This window comes from Lathyrus oleraceus, chromosome 1 (assembly GCF_024323335.1).
Source record: "Lathyrus oleraceus cultivar Zhongwan6 chromosome 1, CAAS_Psat_ZW6_1.0, whole genome shotgun sequence".
In the NCBI taxonomy this organism is placed as follows: domain Eukaryota; kingdom Viridiplantae; phylum Streptophyta; class Magnoliopsida; order Fabales; family Fabaceae; genus Lathyrus; species Lathyrus oleraceus.
The window spans coordinates 43,813,346-43,829,589 of NC_066579.1; the positions used below are offsets into that span (position 1 = coordinate 43,813,346).

The 16,244-nt window shown below is 37.3% G+C and overlaps 1 pseudogene; it reads right to left on the reverse strand.

The window, feature by feature from the left end:
• Positions 1 to 1,760: 1,760 nt before the first annotated feature.
• Positions 1,761 to 2,264, reverse strand: LOC127090154 (transcription initiation factor TFIID subunit 14b-like; annotated as a pseudogene).
• Between the last annotated feature and the right edge of the window lie 13,980 nt (positions 2,265 to 16,244).

Genomic DNA, 16,244 nt, shown 5'->3' on the forward strand with positions numbered 1-16,244 from the left:
AGAATGTTTACCTTCACTAAAGTCTTAGATGCTCAAGTATTCAAGCAATTATTGCATAATCTTTCCTTGTGCATGGCAAATGTCTTAGGCTTATATTTTTCATGTTTTTAACTAAGTAAATCGATTTACCTTTAGTAAAATCAATTTACCACTGAAGCCTATACATTTCCAAAAGCAAAGAATTAATTTTTCAACTGAGTAAATCGATTTACCTCTTATGGATATCGATTTCCTACTGTAAGTTTTTGAAATATTTTTTAAATGTTGCCACATGGAAATCGATTTACCACTGTGTAAATCGATTTACCTCTGTGTGTTTTTGAAAAATCTGTAGTTTTACTAACACCTCTTCATGCACCACTTCATGGAATCATTTCATTTCAACTTAACAATTGTTCATGATATTTTTCAGACCTTTACCATGACTCATTATAGATGTTATGCATATATAAATACATGATTTTTCAAATTCAAAAATCACCTCTTCCAATCAAAACTCTTAGAATTTTCAGAATTCACATTTCTTGTTGTCAACTTTTATTCAAGATATTTTCTGCATATTTTCACATCATTCAAACCAGAAAATACTTGAGCAATCTAACACCTTTATGTTTGTGAATTATTTTCATTGGAAGAGAAGATCAAGTACATTGATATATCTCTTTTTATGATAATTATACTACAAACTTTACACTCAAAAACTATTGTTGTAATCCATATCTTATTTTTCAGACTTGTCGAAAATAAGATTGTTTGTTTTGTATTGCTTGTGTTTCCCAGGATATTTGGAAACAGGTGTGTGTGCAAGAAAAGAGAGGATTGTTTTCTTTTCTTGTGGTGATAGTTTTCAAAAGGATTGTTATTGATAACTTGATTATAGTCTTGTGTAGGAATATCTAACAATAATAAAATCTCTTATATGTGGTAAGTGGACTAGATGTACCTTCGGATTGTGAAGGAAACTAGGATACATCCTTGTGTTCTTTATTTTTCTGCACTTTATCGCTTTCTAAACTCATCACTAAACTAGAAAAATAAGAACAAACTTGTTTCTAAAACCAAATTCTTTAATTAGTCCTAATTCATCCCCCCTTTTAGGCGCACTCTGAACTTACACAAAGGGAATCAAGTCACGAATTAAATAAGGCTACATATGTCAAGATTATGACATTATGAAGAAAAAGTAAAAGGAAATAAAGTGTCAAAATTAGTGTTAACATGTAATATTAACCCTAATCTAATTACTAATTAGAAATTTTAATTCTAACCTAAAAAGAAAATTAAATCCAACTAATTTCTATTGAAGTGTCATTTTTGAATCAAGGAAAAATGCTAAAGGAAAACAATATAAAATAGATAAAATGTTAATTCATCTCTGCCGTGGGGTGTGATTAGGGAAAAGGGGCATGTGATTATAAATTAGGGCACATGGCCTATATGGTTAAGCATGTAACTTATGCTTTTGTTTAAGTTCAGACTGGAGGTGTAAGACTAGAGTGCAAGGTGTGGAATGTTAAATATGGGCGCAAGCCCATGTGGAAGGCCCATGTCCTTTTATTTTGTTATTGTTGGTTTTAACACTCTCTTATCAATAATAGAATTTATGCTTTTGGTTTTGTCGACACCGTCAATGACAACACCAAGTTTCTATCTCCACTGTGACTTAGACGCTAATAAAGCACTACCCGTTTCCATTTCTGATGATTTCATGTTTGCATTTTTATAGAACAATGTAATTATGATATGGTCTACAAACACAGTCAACATATGGGTTTCTTCATAGTTTGCAGACCAGACTCATCTTCAGGATATAATTTCAAATGGTGATACAAATCCAACTATTTTTCATAAGCATCATTGTGGAAAAGAGGGTAATAGTTATCTCAAATTCACCCAACCACATCTTGTTACTTCAAAATGGGGTGATTCAACAAATCTTGTAGGATTATTGAAACTATGATGCAAATGAAACATAACCCTCTTAATTATCACACTAAGATCTTTGTTAGAAGTTCCACACACATAAACAGTCCATTTGTGAGATTGAGCCTCACTAGACTTCCTACCCGGATAAATTGCAATAGTCCTATACACTATAGGGACACAAATTTCAACATCTTTAACTCTCTTGTCAAGTTTCTTTTGTCGTTATCTTCAGAGGGTAACGAAAATTTGAGACGAGAAAGTTTAATAGCAATGGAACCAACATCTGAGGGGTTTTCACCTTGTTGTCTCTCGAGTGGTAACTTTTGAGATTGAGACATTTTTTTATTGAGACATTTTTTGATTGAGAAATGGAGAAATTAGAGGATTGGAGTTTATGGTTTTGTGATGAGTATACAATTTAAGAAGATAATGCTCTTCGTAGTTTTTTGTGTGTTTATTTTGATTGAATTGGGTTTTGGTTGAATTATTGATGAAGGTTGAAATTGGTGATGAAGGTACTTTCGGGTATGGACATGAATCGATTTAGATTTTTTTCGGTTAGTTTAGGATATGAATAACTATGGGGCTGTTTTGGATCATGAATGGTTTGTTGGTATCAAAATTCACTAATTCTCTTTATGGTGCATGATTAAATTAGAAGAAGGGAGGAGAAGAAAATAACCACAATTAACGCATTCATCACAAGCAAGACAAAGAAAGCTCAAGAACGGTAAATATGCAATGAATTGGAATGAAGTTTAAGGCTTACCAACGGAGGGTAGGATTCCTATGATTATTGTTGCAAAGAATTTCTGACGAATTTACCAAAGAGGAACCTGAAAAACTTCAAAGGAAGCTCATTTAATCTAACTAATCTTTGCTTTATAATTATAGTTGAATATAAATGATGAATGTAGAATATTGATGAATATGCTTGAATTGATGAACTTTGGATGATGATTGTTGATGATAATGCATGAATTATTGAGACTTGATTGATGATTTGTTGAAATTGGGTTGTGGCTAAGTTCCACCAAATTTAGAACTTCAATGTGAAGTTCTAGATGGTGATGAATATAAACTTTGGTGATGGCGATGGAGTGAAGAAAAGAGAGAGAACTTGAGAAAAATATGGTTCAAGGGGTTAATATTAGTTATGTTAGTTTTTCTAGTTAGGTTAGTTAAGTCCAAAATTGTGAGAAATGATATGTTTATATAGGCTTTGTAAATGAATGAGCACCATTGTATTGTGATCCAAGTAAGACGTTTATCAATGGTTAGAAATTAATTTAAGCTTTAGTTGCGGATCACTAATTTCAACTTTTGGATTGATTGTTAAGAATGGTCAGGATTGAATGGAAGTTTGATTGAAAATGGAAGTTGGAATTTGTGTTTGTTTGGTAGGATTTGTGTTAGTTTGGTAGTTAGGGTAGTTAAGGGTTAATTGTGTAATTAAATGATTGTGGATGCATAGGTAGTTAGAGATAAATTATGCTTAGCTTTTGCAAAAGTAACAAGTTGGAATGTAAGGCAAAAGGTCATTAGTAATTATACATGAAACTTGGAATTTTTGAATGTTTTTGCCTTTGATTTGTTTGTCACTTTGGCCATGAAATTTTGGTGAATTATCCCATGACTTTAAGTGCTTTTGAGAAGTGATTTTATATTGAAAAAAAGCACCTTTGAATGGTGTAAACTTAGGAATCCAATTCTGATTTTTTGGCATGAATCAAGGTTAGAAAGTGTTGAAAAAAACCAATATTGAATTTACTATATAGTGCAGAATTTTCCTAAGTTTCCTTGAGTTTTTCATGACTTTTTGATGACTTATACTTATGATTCATGGAGACTAACTTAATCCCAATTTTCTTTGTAGTAAAGTGAGTATTATAGTGGAAGAATGAACTTGAAACAACATTGGAAAGTGAAGAACAAGCCATGGAAGTGAAGCTTGATGGAAGATAGAAAGTGTTGGAAATTAGCATTTGTAACATAATCATGACATAAGTTATTTTTAATGAATAATGATGAATCCTTTGATCAAATTCTTGTAGGATAGGTCTAGGAAAATTCAGGAGTCAAAATCGAGTCCATGGTCAACAGTTGACCAAAAGTCAACAATTGACCAAAAAGTTAAATGTATCCAAAAGATGTAGTTTTTTTACCCTCTTTCCTTGTAATCCATTCTTCTGATTTGTATCTCACGCAATATGCATTGTACCATGAATTTCCAATAAATTAATGAAATCTTCTTTTTATTCCACCTTTGCCATTTTCTTTGAATTCAAGCAATCTTTCGAATTAAGTAACAATCATTTCAATCCCCCTGATAACCATAAACCTCAAATAAAGAGATGATATGCACCATAAGTAATATGAGAAATAAACCCGAATAATCACCAAATAATATCCTCCTCAAAAATCCACTTAAACTGATTAAATTCATTATTTCCGAACCTTTGACCTATATTTATTACAATACGCAAATGCCGATTAATGACCTAAATGCATGATTAAATATACAAATGTATGAAAATGAACAAAACCATAAGTCATGTGAATCGAATGAGGAGGTAAGAAATTTTTTGGGATATGATATCGTGGAAGAGAAGAATACTGATAGAATTTTGATAAGTTAGTTACTTTAGGTTCTAGATGCTCTGAAATTGACTCGAGTGCCATATGCAACTAGGACTAAGCTCAGAGAATTATCTATCATATATGCTCCGAAATTGACTCGAGTTTCATAACTGGGTTTTTGATCAGAAGAAATTGATTTTAGAACACATAGCACCATGTAGATCTCTTTCATAGACCCGAAAGTTATGTCCTGGTGATTAAGGTGAAGTTTCTTATGCAATTGATTCATGATCAAGATGGCATTTCTAGAATTCTAAGATTTAACATACCAAACACCTCTTAGAGTTATAAACCATTCAATCTTCAAATCGATCATCATGAAGGCCCTTAACATGTAGGAATACACAAATTATGACTCATCAATAAACCAATCCTCTACCATATGATTGTACTCCTAACTTAAAAGTCCATTAAGTTACCATAGGAGGAACCATCCAAGTTGACGTCACATTCCTAAACCTTTGCTTCATCTAAATTTCCCAATGGCTGTGCCACTGCAACTTTGGGTTAGCATGGGTAACCATCCCAAACTAATCCTTTTAGTGTCATAGTTCAATACCTATCTGAATCCCAATTATTTCTTATAAGATATCTTCTATAGATTTAGTCAACCTATTACATCCCAACTACATTTCTTAGTTATATCATACTTGTTGCACCTCAAAATATGAGAAAACGACGCTCGCAAAGCGCAATCGCACGCTCGCGGGATGGACTGAACAGAGTCGCCACCGAACTTTATTTATTCCCAAAGAGGGAAAAGGAAAATATCGATAAAACCCCTAAAAGAAAGGATAAGTTATGGTCATCGCAATAATATCAGGGTCTGGGAGTCGATTACGCAAGGGGAAGGTATTAGCACCCCTCAAATCCGTTGTACTCAACGGGAACCATTTAGTTAGTTTTGATTTGAATGTTAGCTTATGTTAGTTTCTAATCTTCTACTTATTTGGGATAGAAAAAAAGAGAAAGAAATGTTTTTGAATTTTTATTAATGAGAAGGTGACTTAAAAAGGTTTTTTATTATTAGGCGGCAGAGAGGAAATAAACCTAATTTTTTTTATTAATGGGTCTGACAAGATTTCGCAATCCTGCTCCTACGTATCTCTGAGTGCAATAGAGAATTCAAGGCTTACGTAGTTCTGGGTAGAAAATGTTTGTTTGTTGGTCAATTTTAGCGAAAGCTATCTTGTATTAATCGACGAGAAACATTGTTTTACCCAAAACAGATGAGGAGCGGACATATACATCACATAGAATGGATTTATAAATCAACATTCGGAAAAACGTCACTTATCTCAACTCAACAATTATGGATGAAGCATTATTTTGCATCATCTTAAGACAAGATGTCTTTCGTTTATAAAAAGGTTTTTAAGATGACACAGCGGCGAAAAAAGAGTTTGGTTGATTGAATATTTTTTATATGTGAATGACGAAGGTTTGATGAGAACGAGACCAAAGCCTCGAGATCAATCAATCGGGGTTCCACCGGAATGCTAGATTCCAACGGTCCTTTTTCATTCGAACTAATTGAGAAAATTGTTTGATGGGCAAGAAATGTTTGATAAGAATCAATTGTTCAAAGAGTTGCGCTAGAATGTTTGATTCCAACGACTCTTATTTTGTCCAAGTTAATTAAAGTGTTTTAAGAAACGAAAGAAAAGAATGAACAATTAACCCAAAACGTGTGGCTTAGGATCGATCATTCGAGGGTTTCCACCGGAATGCTAAATTCCAATGGTCCTCTTCTTTCATGTTATTTAGAAAAATGTCTTTCAACATTGCATTTGATTGAGAAAAGTCACTCGACATTGATCGATGTTTGATTCGTATTAACTAGAAAATGATTTATGAAATGTTTGAAATTATGAAAACTATCTTGATATTGATCAATAGCTCATTGTAAGAAGGCCCAAAAGTAAGACACAAGACCAAAAATCAACCGAAATCGAAAGCAATCTTAGAGTGGATTCATATAGGAATCCCTATATAAGAAGCCGAGCAACTGAATCTATGCGTCCAAGTGATGTTCGAAAGCTAAATTAAATTTAAACTTCTAAAACCAAAACACAATAAAATCGAGGCAATAATCACACATGTTATTATTATTACATCAGTGTCACCATTTTTTTACATCAACTCAAAATAATTCAAAAAAACATAAAGTTTAACATAACACACACATGATATCTACGATGAATTTGTATTGCTACAAAGTCAAAAAAAAAAACTAAAACTAAAATAAATAAGAAAATAAATATACACATTATATATATATATATATATATATATATATATATATATATATATATATATATATATATATATATATATATATATATAAACTTGACCGAAAATAAAGTATAACACTTATGCTAGAAATTAAAGTAATATATATGTATAAACTATTGAACTAACAGTAGATTCCTATAAAACTTTGAATGAAAGTATATATATTTAAACTTATAATCGAAAGTATATGAATATACAAAACTTAAAACAAATATGTATATAAACTTAAATTAAAAGTAATATATATATATATATATATATATATATATATATATATATATATATATATATATATATATATATATATATATATATATATATATATATAATAAAAAAAGAGAACCAAAAGAAATGTATAATAAAAAAGTTAACAAAAAGTGAATACAAACAGTTCAGAAAGTGAAAAAATGAAAAGTTTGTGTATCATGTTATGTGGGAGAGTTTTTTTCTTGCTCAGTATATATGAGTTCGAGTTTTTTCTTGCTCTTTTATACGAGTTTAATGTGGTATTAACTCCATCAAATGAGAGAGTTTTTATGGAAAAAGAAAAGTAGAAATCATGTGGTTCTAAGAGAGGGATGGAGTATTGTTTATGGTGTGTGGGTGGTTTTTTAGAAGTGAAAACGTGAATCAATTTGTTGTGGGTGATTTTGTAGTTTGTTTTGTGTGATGAGCCTTTATACTTGTGCATTGCCTTTTTGCTTCTCTTTTTTTTAGGAAGAAGAAAATTAACTTCTTTTATTTTTTCAATTTGAGTGAGAGGATAACTAATAATGGAAGGAGGCGCGACTTTTATTTCGTCTCAGTTCCTTTTCATGATCCAATGAAATTAGTCTAAATAGTAAGGATTTTTTTGGGTTCTCTTCACCGACAAAGACGAAAATGTCCCTTTAACCATTTTAATTGATTAATTTAAAATTAAATAAATAAAAACAAATACATGTTTTTTTTAAATAAAAAAAATCAAAATAATAAACGTGTTAATCACTTTATTTAATTTATTTTACGAATAAATTGATAAAAAGATAAAATAAAAGGGATTAAAATGAATAAAAGTTGGGCGCAAAAGTGTTCGAAAAAATACATTGAATGCACCAAAATGACCAGTACGAAATAAACTTCACGGAAACATACAAGTTTTTGTCAAATTTAAAATAAAAATTTACCAGTTAAAATGCCCAGACGGATCAAAATGTGACCGGAATATTAGCCGAAAAATAAATCGAGCACATCAGGTTAAACTACGGAAAACAAAAATTAATAAAATTGATGACTACAAGCTTGATTTTGGAAATTTCTCGCCCGTTAATTTCACGTGCATTTGAGAAACAGTTCAACTGATTTATCTGTAAATTCGAAAATTTATTTTGGTTGATACTTTAGGCATTATGTAAGATGAAATACATGTTATGTTATGCATATGAGGTGAATGTCATGATAATTGTATCGATTTATTGAATGAGGGGCAAAATTGGGGTATGACAATATTCATGGCCTCAAGTGTCATTGATTCATCTGATCATCCCAAGAGGTGCATGCTAACAACTAACCACAGGATCAAATCTAAGAGTAGGTCATGACTCTATCTATTAAGCTTTGTCTAAGGTCATAGGGGTGTTGTATCAAAACTTGGTCAACAAACCTTCTTTTGATTTAGATGAGGTATGAATCTTTTTGGATCTTTTTAATGAGGAACCCGAAGTCGGTAACGCATGGTTTAATAAGGTCTTCACGAATGACTCGTACGTTGTTTAATCAATCACTCCAAGAGCAACTTTTCAAAAATTTGAATAATTTCACACACGCTCCTTTCCCACTAAACAATCAAGCTTTCGTAACTAACTGATGTTTTGAAGTCTTTAAATCATTTGAATAATGTTTGACATCCCACAGCCGACACCCAAGCCACTTGGGAGACACTTGAAGGGGGCGATTAATTACCCTTAAATGAGGGATTATCCCCCAATCAAGGGACTCTCCCCAGATTGAGGGACTCAACCATAACTGAGTGACTTTCCCCAAACTGAGAGGTTTAGTCGAAATAAATGATTAGTCTACTGTCGCAACCTAAATGCGAAAAAGAGACAACCGGCGAAAAAGGGAAATGACAGAAGAGTCGCCACCGTGCATTATTTATCCCAAAGGGGGGGAAAGGAAACGCTCGAAGTAAACCTGGAAAAAGGAAAGGAAAAGACAAGGTCTCGCAACCAAATCTTGGGTTCGGGAGTCGATTATGCGAAGGGAAGGTATTAGCACCCCTACGCATCCGTAGTACTCTACGGGATCCACTTTTGTTGTTCTTGTCTAAAGGGTGTAGGTTTATCTAATGTACTATTTACTAAAAAAGGGTTTAAAGAAAATGACTCGCACGGATGTCGCATCCACTGCATACGTATCTCATTTGAATATGAGAATCAGAGTCTTCGTAGCTCGGCTACCTATGGGTTAAGGGGAAGTGTGCTCGGTAAGACATCGCGTCTTATGCCTATGTATCTCGTCTGAAATGAGAATCAGAGCAAAATGTAGTTCGGATAACTACGGGGTAAGGGTTGTGTTTTGGGGTGAACGACGTTACTACGCAATCTACCGGATGCTCGACCTTTGGAGACTTACTCGCCTGTAGTAGAAGGAGTAAACGTGTTCTTAGGAGAAGAAAAATCAATGAGTTGGTGGTGTTTTAGGGATGCTCAAACCATACAAAACAAACATGCATAAAGTAAACACGCCAGCAAAGGGGCTCAAACACACAGGGGTAGGGCTTTAGTCAAGAGGGGTCATATCAACCTCGACAAACAAGCCATGGAAGGGTAATCAAACGGGCTCTTAACCACTGACATTGATCGTCAGGGTGAGCAAATCAAAAGGGTGATGAGGATAAGACCTCATAGCTCTTAACCCTGGACAGGGTGAGCTCATGACAAAAAGTGGGGGTTCAGAAAGATGGAACCCTCTCCACTGACCGACCGGACAAAAGATCTTGGGCTTTTGTACTAAAGTATCGACACGTAGTGTGATCTTAAAGAATGACGCACTGAATAACGGGGATTGACTACTAATCCCTTTTATCCGTCAATTGCCTCTTCGTGGAGGTCTTTAGCACTGGTGCCTCCTTTTGGAGGTCTTTGGGCACAAAAGTAAACACACAAAACATTGCCTCCTATCGAGGTCTTCCAGCTAAGAAAGCGGTAAAATGCGGGAAAAATAAAGGGATCAAGAACTCTACCGCACGGATAAAGATCCGAAGCTACAGCAAATAAGGAAATAAGAAACCCAGAGATCTCTCAAGCTGGCATCATCAAAGAAAGCGAGTCAGTACAGGTAATCGGAATAAACCTCCAGATGGTACCCCACAAATAAAGTGGAACACCAAGCAAGCTATCCCTGCAAGAGTATGTGAGCCCTCACAAAAACTCAACAAACAGGTTAGAGTAACAGGATGGAATTAGGAGAAAACAATACCATGGCAAACACAAAACAGATTAGAGCAAACATAAAAAACAACTGTTGTCTCGATCGCTGCTGTGTCGCTTAGCGAAGGCTTAGCGAAGCCTCGCTACAGGCTCGCCTAGCGAACGCCTGCGAGTTCTGGATTTCCCATTGATAACAGTACGATTTTAGGGACTCCAAACCCTATGGTATCCCTTTCAGAAATCAAGTGATCAGACATTCAAGGTATTGTCCTACACATTCATGCACATCCAAACCCGTGGGCAAAACCTCACAATAATACCTCATACATTCAAAGTATTCAAATTAAAAACATAAGGTAATAGGAATAGGGCAAACCTGATTGGAGAGATCGAACGGAATTGAATTGCCCGGTTGGGTTTGCAAAGCAGTGTTAGGGTTTGCGTGAGATGGGGGTAAAAAAGTGTGTGAGTCAGAGTGAACTTTTCAGAGCTGTCTGGAGGTTGCTGCAGATTAGTTCGTAGGTTTCTGTCTCTGCCTCCTTTTCCTGTCTCCTTTGTTTCACTGAAACTCTAGTATTTATAACCTGATTTTGTGGCTTGGTGGGCTCAAATGAGGGCAACTTAAGCCCATGACTTTTTGTTTTATTTTCAGAAATGCGTGCGCTTCGCCTAGCGAAGGATCTGCTCGCTTAGCGAGCATGACAGTTCCCTTCGCTAAGCGAACCACTCTGCTCGCCTAGCGAGCATGACAGCTCAGGAACAGATTTTTGCTCCTTCAAGATTAGCATTTGGAATGATGAATAGACCCCATTTGAACCTGTTGGAAGTAACTCAAGTCTTTTCCTTGTGTTGACTGATCACCCGGATAGAACCCACAAAGTGTCTTGGATGATGTTCAAGCTTCTTGGATCTGATCCTGATTGACATGATGAAATGCAATATGAAATGCTAAATGACCTAAAAATGAATGCATGAGTGAGGAGGGCAAATTTTGGGGTGTTACAGCTGCCCCTATTCAATCATCAGTTAACCCGAGCAGGATGAAAGCGAATAGCTTATCAGACAAACAGGGTGGGCTGTGATTGAATACCAAAGACAGGCCGAAAATTTGCACTCTGAGAACACCACAAAAATGCTGAAATACACCGCGTTGTTTTTTTTCCTTCCGATCCTCTGGCTGAATCTGAATCAGTCTTCTGACTTAATCTGGAGTTTCGATCCTCTGGCTGAATCTATACTCAATTTAGTCCTCTGGTTGGATATTAATTTTGATCCTCGGGCTGGATACAATTTTGATCCTCTGGCTAGATCTACTTCGATCTTCTAGCTAGATCTTCTTGTTTCGATTCTCTGGCTGAATCTATTTCGATCTTCGGGCTAGATCTTCCTCGATCTTCTGGCTAGATCTTCTTCGATCTTCTGGCTAAATCTTCTTATTTCGATTCTCTGGCTGAATCTATTTCCGGTCTTCGGGCTAGACCTGACTTCGATCTTGTGGCTAGATCTACTTCGATCTTCTGGCTAGATCTACTTCGATCTTCTGGCTAGATCTACTTTGTTTCGATTCTCTGGCTGAATCTATTCTCGGTCTTCGGGCTAGACCTGACTTCGATCTTCTGGCTAGATCTTCTTGTTTCGATTCTCTGGCTGAATCTATTCTCTTTGATTCTCTGGCTGAATCTATTTCGATTTTCTAGCTAGATCTACTTCGATCTTCTGGCTAGATCTGACTTCGATCTTCTGGCTAGATCTGACTTCGATCTTCTGGCTAGATCTGGATTGTTTTAATGGTAAATTCCCGTAATCAGGATCTCGCATCTGAGGCATGCGCTGGTTGACCCTCTTTCGAAATCTACACCCAATCTTCATGTTAGATCTGCAGCTTCGAGCATATTCCACTTTTTGGGCTTCGTACATATTCTTCAGGCTAGAGCATGTTGTAACGACTCTTCAACTGGACTTTTTTTTGGCGATCCGCGAGCTGGATCCTCTTGTAGGTTGATTTTTTGTTGAATTGTCAATCTATCCCTCTAGCTGGCTTGCTGGGGAAATAACGCTTGCAGGCGACTCTCTGGCTGAATCTTCAAGTTGAACCTCAGGCTGGCTCTTTGGAAAATGATTCTCAGGCTGAATCTTCGAACTGACCCTCATGCTGGATCACATACACTCGATCCTCTGGCTGAATCTCGTGACTTTGGTTGTGAAGTAATTCTTCAGTCTGCTTTGAAGAACCTGTTTATCAGCTTATGTGTATGCTTGATATGTATGCAAATGCAAATGTTATGCATGGTGTAAAAAGGAATCTGCTTGGGGAAGCAAACTCCGGTAGGGAACGAATCGCTGTATCAATCCTTGAATGCTCTGTGGGGAATGATCCGTCTGCCGGGACCGGGGAGCCACCGAAAATAAATCGACTCTCTCTTTTTTTGAAAGTTGACCTTGCTGGGGAGAGTATCAACTATGGGAACTTTGCTTGACGAGACTCAGTGAGGAGAGTCTGTGGGGAAAGCACTTCCTGGGGAAATGTCGTAGGAATCGACCTTTGCTGAGGATATGAACTTGCTGATCGTCCTCAGGCTGAGGATCAAAACAAATCTGTTAAAAATAATCTGCTGAGGAATGAGATGAACACTGGGAACACCACCTTCTTGTCTGTTGATGTATGCAACCACTCCGCTGTTGCTGGGGATACAAAGTGCAACTCTACTGGGGGACATGCTCTGCTGAGGAGAGACTTTGTCAATCGCTTGGGGATGATGACTTGGCATCCAGTTCCTGTGACCTGCAATCACACACGTATGTCCCGGGGGAATTACTCGGTTTGAATTCACCGTCCGGGATTAAGCACATTCAAAGCAATTTTAAATGTTTTCCTTTGCAAATCATCTGCAAAAGCCACCATTATGTTCAGATGCAATATGTTTAATTAAGAATTCAGACATCTTTTGAAAACAAACTGATAAATGAAAAAATAAAGGGGCTCTTTTAACTGAATTATTCGACTTTTATTGGTTGAAAGGTTTGTGCCAGTAATAGGCGAGTATATCAGAAAGCTGATCCCTGAAAAGAGGCGATCGCTATAAATTGAACAAAAAAAAACTATCCTAATGGCAATGTGGAAATGGGGTCCCACTGAGTTTCGACTCTGCTATGGCTCGTATGACCTCAAGACGCTCTGCTCATCTTGCTTTCTGAAGTGGATGATTATTCGATCTTTAACCTTCGAAGATTGCCGGATTGAATGAAACGGTGATATAACACGGATGAACTCAGATTGCAGTCATTCGCTTATTCCCTCTTTTGCATGGACCGCCCTTTTGGGTTTTCAATCCACCGGGATACCCTTTTTTGCCTGAGTCGCCCTTTCGGGTTTTCGACTCACCGGGTGTACATTTTTTTTTTTTTATTTTCTATATCCCTAATTTTTGCCCGAACCTTCTTTATTATTGTTGTTTTTTTTCTTAGTTCGTCGGGATGCCCTTTTTTGCCTGGACTCTTTTTCTTTTGTCCAGCGGGTCAATTGTGCGAAGTATTTTTTAACTGCGTCTGAGTTGATAGGGGATGGGAAGTCTTCGCCATCCATGGTTGTTAGCATCAAAGCTCCGCCAGAGAAAACTCTCTTAACCACGTATGGACCCTCATAGTTCGGTGTCCATTTGCCCCTGTGATCTGTGTTGGGAGGAAGAATTCTTTTGAGCACCAATTCACCGACTTGATACTCCCGAGGACGCACTTTCTGATCAAATGCTCTCTTCATTCGTCTCTGATATAGTTGGCCATGGCATATGGCTGCTAGTCTCTTTTCCTCAACTAGGCTCAGCTGATTGTATCGGGAACGGACCCATTCTGCTTCGTCCAGCTTAACATCCAGGGTTTTAATCCGTAGGTTGATGGCTTCCTCAAGTCCTAGGATACAAGCTTCGTATTCGGCTTCATTGTTGGTGCGGGGGAAAGTTATTCTGGCGAAAAATGGCATATGAACCCCCTCCGGCGTGATCAACACTGCCCCAACTCCGCGACCATTGACGTTGACCGCCCCATCAAACATCATAATCCATTTGGATTCAGGGTCAGGCCCCTCCTCTGGGAGTGGTTCCTCGCAATCTTTCGATTTAAGAAACATGATGTCCTCATCAGGAAAGTCGAACCTCATAGGTTGGTAATCATCAATCGATTGCTCTGCAAGATAGTCTGATAAGACACTTCCTTTGATGGCTTTTTGTGAAGTGTATTGGATGTCATACTCTGTCAGTATCATTTTCCACCTAGCAACCCTTCCGGTAAGCGCTGGCTTTTCAAAAATATACTTGACTGGATCCATCTTTGATATCAATAGAGTCGTGTGAGTTACATATACTGTCTTAGTCGGCGAGCAGCCCATGCCAAAGCGCAGCAAGTTTTCTCGAGCAGTGAGTATCTTTGTTCACAGTCGGTAAACTTTTTGCTAAGGTAGTATATTGCATGCTCTTTTCGACCTGACTCGTCATGCTGACCGAGCACACAACCCATTGACCTTTCTAACACAGTCAAGTACATGATCAACGGTCTTCGATTTTCATTGCCATGTCGGGATGAGTTCGGCGTAACTTCTGCTTCACCGGCGGCATATCTTCATTCAATGGTAACCTGTGCACAACGATGTCTGTATCCAAACCTGGCATATCTTGATAGGACCAAGCAAAAATGTCGACGTACTCGCGAAGCAAACTGATCAACTGTTCTTTCACCTCGGCCTGTAGACTGGCCCCGATCTTGATCTCTTTCTTGTCGTCTTCGGTACCAATGTTGACGGTCTCAATCACCTCCTGATAAGGTGTAATAGTCCGGTCCTCCTGTTTCAACAACCTGGCTAACTCTTCAGGCAATTCACAATCTTCCTCAACCCCTTCTTCGGCTTGATAGATAGGATTGTCGAAGTCATACTTGGCCATAGCAGTGTCGTTAGTAGTGAGATCCGGGTGATCATCTCTGCTTGATGGAGGATCATGCTTTACGAGATTTTTGGAAAGAAAAACGAAAAAGAAACATTGCCATTTCTAAAAGTAAAAAAAATAATTGAAAGAAAGAGAACACAAAATTGTTTGCAAAAGCTGTCCTTTATTGATGATGAAAATAATTGCGAAATGCGACTAAATGGATGGCCCTACAGATGAGTCATTACACCTTGGGCAAAGTGTAAGACTTTATTATGCATGTAATAAAAGGAAAACAATAAAAATTACTCTTTCAGTAGAGTAACCCGGACGACTTTTTCGGACGACCAATTGTTGAGCTTTTCTCCTGGGACACACGGGCGAATCCAGCTATCTAAGTCACAGTCGTTGTCAGCCTTGTCTTCATCTGCAGCATTGGCGATGTGGGGAGAAACCAAACCCCCGCTGGAGAAAGTACTGACTTCATTCTTCTGAGACCCCAGAGTAAACCCCAATCCAAACTTGTCTTCTTTGATGATTGGCTCCACGAATTTGCCCCAGCCTTGGGCATTACCAGCTTTAACCACTTCAACAGCATTAATCCCCTGCCCGTCGTGGGCTGGCATCGGGTTTTGGATAACATTAGGCACCGGAGAAAAATTGATAGCATGGGCATCTCTCAAATCTTGCACCTTTAGCTGGAGAGCCTTGCAATTATCTGTAGTATGGTCAGGTGCGTTGGAGTGAAAAGCACATTTGGCATTGACATCATAACCTCTAGGCAAATTATTGGGATCGATTGGTGGGGCCAGAGTTCTTAACGTAACCAGATTCAGGTCAATCAGCCTGGGAAGTAATACAGAATAAGGCATTGAGATTGGCTCAATGACCCGGTCTGTCTGCCTTGGACGTTGTTGATAGTGTCTCTGCTGACCCGGATTACCTCCTTGTTGTTGATTGTTGTACCTGGGTTGCTTTTGCGGATGATACTGCGGTTGTTGTTGCTGTTGAGGAGCAGGTGTTGGAATAGTGACTGCGGCCACTTGATCTTGATACTAAT